Source organism: Rhincodon typus, chromosome 5 (genome assembly GCF_021869965.1).
Source record: "Rhincodon typus isolate 14 chromosome 5, sRhiTyp1.1, whole genome shotgun sequence".
NCBI classification, from domain to species: Eukaryota; Metazoa; Chordata; class Chondrichthyes; order Orectolobiformes; family Rhincodontidae; genus Rhincodon; species Rhincodon typus.
This window is the reverse complement of record NC_063336.1, coordinates 66,868,833-66,880,279: the sequence shown is the minus strand read 5'-3', so window position 1 is coordinate 66,880,279 and position 11,447 is coordinate 66,868,833.

The following is an 11,447-nucleotide window of genomic DNA, read 5'->3' as shown; positions in this document are numbered from 1 at the left end:
CTAGGCCCGAAATGTCAGCCTCTCTGCTCCTATGATGCTGCTTGGCCTGCTGTGTTCATCCAGCCCTGCACCTTGTTGTCATAGTTTCCCCTGTCCTCACCTTCCACCTCATCAGTCTCTACATTCAAAAGGACCTTCCTCCATGATTTCCACCACCTCCAGCATGATGCGACAATCAAAAGAAACTTCTCCACCACATCCTTTCCAAAGTCTTTCAGGAACTTTTTGCTCCATGACACCCTGGACCACTCCTCCATCACTCTTAGCACTTCCTCACCTTCCCACATACTCAAAAGGTGTAACATTTGAGCTTTTATCTCCTCCTTCCTCACTGTCAGAGGCCTCAAGCTCCCCTTCCAGATGAAGCAACAGTTTACTTGTACTTGTTTCAATCTAATCCAGTGTATCTGTTTCTCACAATGAGGTCTCTTTTACACTAGTGAAACCAAACGCAGACTGGGTGACCACTTTGCAGAACACCTCTGCTCTGTCAGTAGGAATGAGCATGAACTTTCAGTTGCTTGCCATTGCAATGCACCATCTCTCATCCTAAGAAAGAAAGAAAGAACTGCGGATGCTGGAAATCAGAAACTGAAATAGAAATTGCTGGAAAGGCTCAGCAGGTCTGGCAGCAACTGTGAAGAGAAATCAGAGTTAATGATTCATGATCAGTGACCATTCCTCAGTTCTCAGACCCTAAATAACTAGAGAACATTCACACTTTGGATCAAGTTGGTGGAAGGAATCCTGAGGGACAGGATTTACATGTATTTGAAAAGACAAGGACTGATTAGGAATAGTCAACATGGCTTTGTGGGTGGGAAATTGTGTCTCACTAACTTGGTTGAGTTTTAAGAAGTAATGAAGTAATGAGTTTAAGAAGTAATTTTGATTAGGGCAGGGTGGTGGACATGATCTATATGGACTTCACTAAAGTGTTCGACAAGGTTTCTCATGGTAGACTGGTTAGCAAGGTTAGATCACACGGAATACAGGAAGAACGAGCCATTTGGATACAGAACTGGCTCAAAGGTAAAAGACAGTGAGGTGGAGGGTTGTTTTTCAGATTGGAGGCCTGTGACCAGCAGTGTACCACAAGGATCGGTGCTGGGTCCGCTGCTTTTCGTCATTTATATACACGGTTTGGATGTGAACACACAAGGTATGGTTAGTAAGTTTGCAGATGACACCAAAATTGGAGTGTAGTGGACAGTGAAGAAGGCTACCTCAGAGTACAATGGGATCTTGATCAGATGAGTCAATGGGTCAATGAGTGGCAGATGGAGTTTGATTTTGATTTTGATAAATGTGAGGTGCTGCATTTTGGAAAGACAAATCAGGGCAGGTCTTATACACTTAATGGTAAGGTCCTCAAGAGAGTGTTGCTGAACAAAGAGGCCTTGGAGTGAAGGTTTATAGTTCCTTGAAAGTGGAGTTGCAGGTAGATAGGATAGTGAAGGTGGTGTTTGGTATGCTTGCCTTTATTGGTCAGTGCATTGAGTATAGGAATTGGGAGGTCATGTTGCAGTTGTACAGGACATTGGTTCAGCCACTTTTGGAATACTGTATGCAATTCTGGCCTCCCTGTTGCCAGGGTTGGAGGGTTTGAGCTGTATGGAGAGGGTGAATAGGCTGAGGCTATTTTCCCTAGAGTGTCAGAGGCAGAGGGGAGGTTTATAAAATCATGGATAGGGTGGAGTCCAAAACTAGCGGGCATAGATGTAAGGTGAGAGATGAAAGATTTAAATGGGATCTAAGGAGCAACATTTTCACACAGAGGGTAGTGCGTGTATGGAATGAGCTGCCAGAGGAGGTGGCGAAGGCTGGTACAATTACAAACTTGAAAAGGCATCTGGATGGATATATGAATAGGAATGGTTTGGAGGTATATGGGCCAAATGCTGGCAAATGGGACTAGATTCATTTAGTACATCTGATTGGCATGACGAGCTGGACCAAAGGGTCTGTTTCTATGCCGTACATCTTAATGACGCTATAACAATCCACAAGCCTCACGACTTCCATAAATGAAATGCTGTGGTCAGGTTGATGAATGCAATGAAAATTTCCTGGTGTAGTTTACAACAGTTCTGGGTTTTGAACAAAGTGCATGTCAAATCTATCTTTGCAAGGTTTAAAGCCAAATTGCGTCTCTGGTGGACTTTCTCAGACACAGGAAATAGGAAATTCAGGATAAAATGTGTGTTTAGATTTTCGCTATAATTGACAACAGGTAGAACCTTGATAGTCTCCACAACACAATTAATATCCCTTCTTGAATACGCAATTATTGTTTTCCTGTAGTCAGGCATGGGACTGAATACATAGGATGAGTGTGTATGAAGCTAGAGCACTGATGTGTGCAAAAGCTTTAACGATGGAGTACCATCAGTGCTACAGCCTTTATAGTTCTCCCATCAATTGTGATTCACCCATGGATTCTATCATGGGTACTATGAGATAGGCTGGAGAACGTCAGCTGTCAATGTGGATTCACGGTTAAGGAGTTGTTCAAAATATTCTTCCTGCTTTGATGACAACCTGACAGCAAAGGGGAATGTGTCCATTTAACCTTAGTCTTTGAATGGTTTTGAGAAATATTTACCATTTTTTTTTTTTTTTAAGTCTTTTGTGCTACAAAACGGTGTTCGGTATATGTTGCATTTTGTATGAACTCCTAGTAGATGAGTTCATATTTTTGCTGTGTGACTTGAGTTAAATCAGGATCACAATGAAATAAGGATTGATGATGTGAACCGATACTGTGAACAGTGAAAGGAAAATAGGGACAGCTGTCCAATCTATGTTATCAGTTGTGATCAAAGATATGGTTTGAAATATACAGATTAAACAACTTTGGAGCTATAACTTACATGAGTGCTCGAAAGTTCAGAAAATGATTATATAGGAAAAAGGTTAATGGTGGGCTGCCTAGGTATGAGAATATTCTGTTCAGGTTATGACCATGGGTCTGTGACAAACAAAATAACAAAATCAAAGTGCAATGACAACATCAGAATACAGGAAAATACATGGTGTTAGAGGGTAAAAGAACTCACTTAAGAGATTGATTGCATGGATTTCAATCTGAAACAGGGAGAGGAACGTGGAAAAATGATCAAAAGCCATTCAGGCCCCAGAACAGTGGAAAATAAGAACCATTCAAATCAGGATATTGTTTAAAAACCGAAAGAACTGCAGATGCTGTAAATCAGGAACAAGAGTTCTGAGGAAGGGTCACTGGACCCGAAACGTTAACTCTGTTAATTCCTTTACATATGCTGCCATGACCTGCTGAGCTTTTCCAGGATATTGTTTACCTTTGTTTGTTATCTATTACTTTTGTTGCTTAATAAATGGTCCTGATACCTCATTGAATGCACATTTCATATGTCTTCATCTGAAATTTATTGCCTGATCTTGAAATCTCTTATGTGGTTCTGGTGGCTTTAAAAACAAACCTTTGCAAGACCTGGTTCAGTGAAAATAATGCTGAAATCTGTGACCTCCTCGAATAAAAGTGAGAAACATTCATTGCTTGGCAGAAGAACACAAGGTCACAAGTCAAGATGGCAGCATTCCAACAGTTCAAGCCTGATGTACAAATACAAATTCAAAAAGGTAAAGGACATGTAGTATGGCAAAGCTCAAGAGACTGAACAATATTCTCACCATCATAGGGGCTACTGTGCAGCCAGGAGTTTACAAAATCTATCTTTCTGGTGCCAGCCTTTAGCAGTTTCTTTAAGGAGCCAGTAATAGCACACACAAAAACATAAATTGCTGGAGAAACTCCGCAGCATCTGTGGAGAGAAAACAGAGACAACTGTTTCAATCCAGTGACCCTTCTTTAGAACGGATAGTAGCTAGGAAAATGTGGGATACATGCTGAAGACAGGCAATGGGGTGAGGAAAGCAGTGAGCAGATCAGTGGAGACCAGGTAAGAAAGAAAGACAGTAAGGCAGATAAAGGGATAGATTATAGCATGCCAGAGAGAAAGTAAAGCTGATAATGAGGACCATAAGTAGGTGAAAATGCTTTAGCTGTGTTAAAAGCAGTCCATGTCATGACAGAGACTGGGGTGTGGGGGTGGGTAAAGGACATTGGAGAAAGTGCTCTGGCTCTAAAGTTATTGAACTCAATATTGAGCCCTGAAAGCTGCAGGGTGCCCAAGTTGAAAATGAGATGCTATTCTTCCAGCTTGCACAGAGCCTTGAAAATGAGAAAAGGAGACACAAGGTTCAGAGGAAAGGAGACAGAACATTGTGAGAGGAAGGTCAGCAGCAACAGTTCCAGTGGGTAAAGGAGCATGAGCCTGAACAGCTTCTGAACAGCTATTGGTGAGTAACAGGTAAGTTTTGAGAAATTGTTATTGGAGCAGAGAGGATCAGCAGCTTCAATTTAGTTTAAAAATATTTGACATTGTAAGGATTAATTAAGTTAAGGAGTAAGACATGGCAGGAGAGCTCCAAAATCATAGTGTGTTCCTCTTGCTCGATGTGGGCAGCTGGGCACATTTCCAGTGCCCGAGACCTGGATGTTTCCAAGAAGTATCTCCAGCTGCAGCTCCCGACACCTGAGTTTTGGAGTTGGCATGGCATCTGGGGACACTGTGGAGCATTCACAAGACAGAGAGTGTGTTATGGATAGCTCGTATAGAGGTGGTCACACTGCAGATTCAGACTCCACACGCAGGAAGGGAACAGGTGACCACCAGGCAGAGCAGGAGGGCTAAGCAGGCAGTGCAGGAATCTCCTGTGGCTATTCCCCTGCAAAACAAATACACCATTTTGAGCGGAATGGTCTCTCAGGGGATAACAGCAGCAGCCAAATTCATGGTACCATGGTTGGGTCTGCTGCAGAGAGAGGGAGAAATAGGCATAGAAATGCTATAATTATAGTGGATTCAATGGCAAGGAGAATAGATAAGCCTTTATGTGGCCAGAAACAAGAGTCCAGGATGGTGCGTTGCCTCCCTGGTGCTACGGTTCTGGATGTCGCGGAGTAATTGCAGGACATTCTGAAAGGGGAGGACAAACAGCCCATGGTTGTGGTACACATTGGTAAAAAAAGGATGAGGTCCTAAAAGTAGAATATAAGAACTAGAAAGAAAGTTGAAATGTAGGACCTCAAAGATAATTATCGCAGTTCCACGAGATAATCAGAGCAGAAACAGCAGCTTATATAGGATGAACACGAGGCTGAAAAGATGGTGTGAGGGGGAGGGTTTCAGATTTGTGGGGCATTGGGACTGGTTCTGGGGGAGATGGGACTGTATAAACTGGACAGGTTACACCAGGGCAGGACCCGGACTGATGTCCTGGAGGGCTCACTTGATAGAGTGGTTGGGGAGGGTTTAAACCAGTGTGGTATGGTGATGGGAACCAGAGGAGTAGGGTAGTGGATACAGAAGTTGAGGCGAGGTATAAACCAAGGGAAACATGACTAAGAACAAGAACAGGCAGGGAAATTCTGCTGAAAAGAGCAGGGGAGGTGGTCTGAAGTGCATGTGTTTCAATGCAAGAAGTATAACAGGCAAGGTAGATGAACTTAAAGCTTTGATTTGTACTTGGAACCATGACATTACTGCGAAAATGGAGATTTGGCTGAAAGAGGGACAGGAATTACAGCTGAATGTCCCAGAATTTAGATGTTTCAGGTGTGATAGAAAGGGATGTAAAAGGGGCGGGAGAGTTGATTACTGGTAAAGGAGTATCTCACAACTGTACTGAGGGAGGATATATCAAAGGACTCGTGCAGTGAGGCAGTATGGATAGAACTCAGGAATAGGAAAGGTGAAATCACAATGTTGGGGTATATTATAGGCCTCCCAACAGCCAGTGGGAGATAGATGAGATAATATGTAGACAGATTTTGGAAAGATGTAAAAACAGCAGGGTTACTGTTGTGGTGGGTGATTCAAACTTCCCCTATATTGACTGGGACTCACCGCATGCTAGGGGCTTGGATGGGGCAGAATTTGAGAGGCCAATTCAGGAGGGTTTCTTGACACAGTATGTAAACAGTCCAACCAGGGAAGGGGTTATACTGGATTGGGGGCGGCTGCTTGAGAGGAAATCCACATCGGACGTGTGGGAGTATTTCAAATGGCAGTTGATGAAAGTTCACAAGTGGCACATTGCTACAAGAATGAAGGATCGGTATTGAAAGCTACATGAACCTTGGATGTTATGAACTTGGTCAAAGGGAAAAAGGAAGTATACATAAAGGTCTACGAGGATGGGAACTGATGAAGCTCTTGAAGTATATAAAGAAGGTAAGAAAGAACTTAAACAAGGAATTAGAATCGCTAAAAGGGGTCATGAAAAGTCGTTAGCAAACAAGATTATGGAGGATCCCAAGGCTTTTCATACATATATAAAAAGCAAGAGGGTTGCCAGAAAAAGGGTTGGACCACTCAAGGACAAAGGGGGGGAATCTATGTGTGGAGCAAGAAGAGGTAGGTGAGGACCTAAATGAATACTTGGTATCAGTATTCACTGAAGAGAAGGAATTGGTGGAGGATGATCTCAGGGAAGGGAGTGTCGAATTTCTAAGCCAAATGGCTATTAAAAACGAAGAGGTGTTGTGCGTCTTAAAAAATATTAAGGTAGATAAGTCCCCGGGTCCTGATGGGATCTATCCCAGGATATTGAAGGAGGCAAGAGAGCAAATTGCTGGAGTATTGACAGACATCTTTGTATCCTCTTTGGTCACAGGTGAGGTCCCAGAGGACTGGAGAATAGCCAATGTTGTCCCATTGTTTAAGAAGGGTAACAGACATAATCCAGGAAATTACAGGCCTGTGAGCCTCATGTCGGTGGTAGGGAAATTATTGGAAAAGATTCTTAGGAATAAGAACTATACGCATTTAGAAGCAAATGGATGTATTAGCAATAGACAGCATGGTTTTGTGCGTGGGAGGTCATGGCTCACTAATATTATTGAGTTTTTTTGAGGAGGTGACGAAGAAAATGATTGATGAGGGAAATGCGGTTGATGTTGTCTACATGTACTTCAGTAAAGCCTTTGACAAGGTTCCTCATGGCAGACTGGTACAAAAGGTCACATGGTACTGGGGTGAGCTGGCAAGATGGATACAGAAGTGGGTCAGTCATAGGTGGAAGGATGCTTTTTGGAATGGACAGTTGTGGCTAGTGGTGCTCCACAGGGATCAATGCTGGGACCTCTGCTGTTCATAATCTGCATAAATGATTTGGAGGAAAACGTAGCTGGTCTAACTAGTAAGTTTGCGGACAATACAAAGATTGGTGGAGTTGCAGATAGTGAAGAGGATTGTCAGAGGATATAGCAGGATACAGATCAATTGGAGACATGGGCTAAAAAATGGCAGATGGAGTTTAATCCAGACAAATGTGAGGTGATGCATTTTGGAAGGTCAAGTACAGGTGAATGGCAGAACCCTTAGGAGTATTAATATGCAGAAGATCTGGGTGTGCAGGTACCTGGATCACGGAAGGCAGCAGCGCAGGTAGATAAGGTAGTAAAAAAGGCCTATGGCACGCTTGTCTTGGAAGAAGCATTCAGTATAAGGACAGGCAAGTTATGTTGCAACTTTATTGAACTTCAATCAGACCACACTTGGAATATTGCATACAATTCTGCTTACCACACTACAAGAAGGACGTGGATGCTTTGGAGAGGGTACAGAAAAGGTTTCCCAGGATGTTGCCCAGTATGGGGGATTTCAGCTATGAAGAAAGGTTGGATAGACTGAGTTTGTTTTCACTGGGATGCAGGAGGTTGAGGGGCGACCTCATAGAAATTTAAAAGATTGTGAATGGCATGGATAGAGTGGAAAGTATGAGGCTTTTTCCCCAGGATGGAGGGGTCAATTACCAGGGGATACAGGTTCAAGGTGTGGTGGGGCAGGAAGTTTAAAAGAGATGTGTGAGGGAAGTTATTCACACAAAGGGTGGTAAGTGCCTGAAAAGTGCTGCCAGAGGCGGTGCTGGAAGCAGACAGCATTCAAGAAACACCTGGATGAATACATAAATAGTAAGGGAATATAGGGATATGGATCTTGTAAGTGAAGTCAGATTTAGTATGGAAAGGCAATATGTGTCAGCGCGAGCTTGAAGGGCCGAAAGGCCGAAGGGCCTGTTCCTGTGCTGTATTGTTCTTTGTCCTTTGTAGCACTGCAGCAGGCCCAAGACAGAAATGTTGGCCAGGGAATACAGTGGTGTGTTGAAGTAATATCACATCAGTTATCCTGATTGCAGTCAGCTTGATGTAACCCAAGTTTGGGACAGTGGCCCTGAAACAGGCAATACACTACCTGAAAAAGAGATGTTTTGGGCATTTGCCCTGACTGTCAGTCTCTCAGCCTTTGCCAATCCAGCAAGCAGCATATTTCAAGTGCAGAATATGTGCATGCATGCCACCAGCATACTGGACACTTTGGCACCTGTCTTACACATGTAATCCAACCATTAATTAATAGCCAACAAATATAAGCCAAAACTTTTAGGATTAAAAAATGCCTTTAATGAAAAAAGTACTAAAAATGATAAATGATAAGTTAACTGATACCATTCAATAATTTACTTAAACAGTATTGAATCACTCTATTCCACTTCATTAAAAAAGTTGCAATTTTGTTTAAAATCTTATTTTGGGCACATTTTTCAGTTAATGAAAAAAAACTGGCAATATTAAGTAATCCATTTTGAAAGATCCAATTCATTCATAAACATAGTGGAATGCTGCTATAGAAGTATTCAACAGGAAACATGACAATTGGAATTTGTAATGGTAAAGTTGAAAAGAAAAATTGCAAAAATGTAAACAAAAAGTGTGATAACAGGAATGAAGGTTAATAAACAGGAAATACATGCAGACAGATGGGCTCTGAAGTTACAGAAGGAAACAAAAAAAATGATACCAACTATCAAGAATTTAGTTTATGAGGGTGGTTTAAAAAGCGAGGCTTGTATTCTCTAGAACGAAGGAGACTTCAAGGTAATCTACTTCGTGTTAAGATTAAGAAGGAAATTGACTAAACTGATCTAGGCACATTGTTCATTATGCTAAACAGCTCAAATATCAAGAGACACAGATTAAAAATGAGGAAGTGAGGATTGAGAAGGACAGTTTGACAGAACATTTTCACACAAATCCTGATAGAATTGTGGAATAAATTAAAAGAAAAGGTCACCAAATGCAAACAATAAACAGGTCTTCGGAAGTCAAATTTGAAGAGTGGAGGGATATATCAGATGGTGACTTGACGAAATTGATCCCTGAAAATAATATATGCTTGTTCATATCTAAACACCTTTACCTGTTCCTAAACATCTTACATTCTTATGTACTGCTTTGTTAGCTTTAGCAATATATAATTAAAGAATTCAGCCAACAAAACAGGATCACATAAAGTGTCATTAGAGAGAAATGAATAAGAGTTTATAATGAACAGCAGTGCCTGGCATTTATTAGACTTGCTTTCTACTGCATAGTTCAACAGATTATTGATTCAAAAAGTAATTTCTCTTCCTGTCAGTGTCTCTCCATGGAGAAACTTATCATTGCCAAACAGAAGAAAAACTGCATCCTTAATCCGCTGAATACTGAGCACAATGTGAAGTTTTTATTGAAAAATCCACTTGCACTGCAAATATCTATAAAAGAAATACATAAGGGATATGCTCCTTAGTCTGAAGCAGAACAGCAGCTATTCAGGGATCCAATAAATATTGCATAGTTCATAACAATCTCTGAATAAATCAAATCTTATTACTGAAACTAAGAGTGCCAACATTCACTCAAATTAATACTAAACAAGCAAATACTTATTAATATTAAACAACATTATTTATTGATATATTAATGGTAATGTGATTGGACCAGTAACCAAGAACCAAAGGGTAATGAATCATAGAATCCCTATAGTGTGGAAACAGGCCCTTTGGACCAACAAGTCCACATCAACACACAGAGCATCCCCCTATAACCCACCTAATCTACACATCCCTGAATACTACGGGCAATTTAGCACGGTCAATCCACCTAGCCTGCACATCTTTGGACTGTAGGAGGAAACCAGAACACCCGGAGGAAACCCATGCAGACATGGGGAGAATGTGCAAACTCCATACAGACAGTTGCCAGAGGGTGGAATTGAACCCGGGTCCCTGGTGCTGTGAGGCAGCAGTGCTAACCACTGAGGGAATGGGTTTGAATCACACCATGGCTGATGATGAAATTGGAGTTTTAAAAAATCTGGAATTTAAAGCTCAATTAATGATGACCACATCTCTATTATTTTTATGCAAACCCATCTGGTTCAGTAATGTCCTTCAGGGAAGGAAACCTGCCTTCTTTTCTTGCTGTGAAATATTCTTGCTAGTAAATTTTCTTCCATTGGTTATTTTAATTTCAAATTATTGTGGAATTTTGTTTTCAGAAGAAATATTGTGGCATTATTATAAATGATATTGTCTAACACGTTGCAAAATTAAAGATCCAATGCAATGTCAGAGATCCATGTTAGAGATCCAACGTAATGTGCCACAAAACAGATTTGTATGCAACAAGATGGAAAGGGACCGTGGCAGCAAGGATATAAAATTTGGCTAAGGGATAGAAAGCAAAGAGTACTGATAAACAGTCATTTTTCATAGTGGAGGGATGAATGCAGTGGTTGACTAAAGAGGTCTAAATTAAGACTACTGTTCCTTAAAATATGTATTAATAATTTAGAAGTGGGACACAGAAGATAATTTCAAAACTTGCAGAAGAATAGTAATCAGACTTCAGGAGGACATAGGCAGATTGGTGAAATGAGAAGAAACACTTTAACTTTAACATGGAAAAGGAACGAACATTCCACTCAAGCAAACTGCTACAGTGTGTGGTGTTGAGCTACTCAGGTGTGGGTGGAGCAGCACTCATTTTCAACAGTGAACTGATCCAATTTAAGAGTCTGTTAGAAACCATCATGTGACCTTTGTTAGACGAATGAAATGCACTCTTTCAGACCAAAACTAAGCTCAATGTTCAAAAGGCATGTTTATTTGACGATACAGGTATTTCTCCTTTAACACGACAGTTGCGTTCTTGTGACCTCACACTATAGAAAATCGCCAAAGAAGTTGCCATACCTGTACAGCAGAAAGTTCGCGTTATCCAAACAGCGTCCACTGTTCATCAATCATGTTACAACCAATTTGCGTTAATGAAACACGTGTTATAGCAGAAATACCTGTATCAGTTAGATGAACAGTGCTTAATCCAATAGTCTCTGGACTGTAACAAGGTGTGGAGCTGGAGGAACACAGCAGGCCAGGCAGCATCAGAGGAGCAGGAAAGCTGACATTTCGGGTTGGAACCCTTTCTGAAGAAGGATCCTGACCCGAAATGTCAGCTTTCTTGCTCCTCCGATGCTGTCTGGCCTGCTGTGTTCCTCCAGCTCCACGCCTTGTTA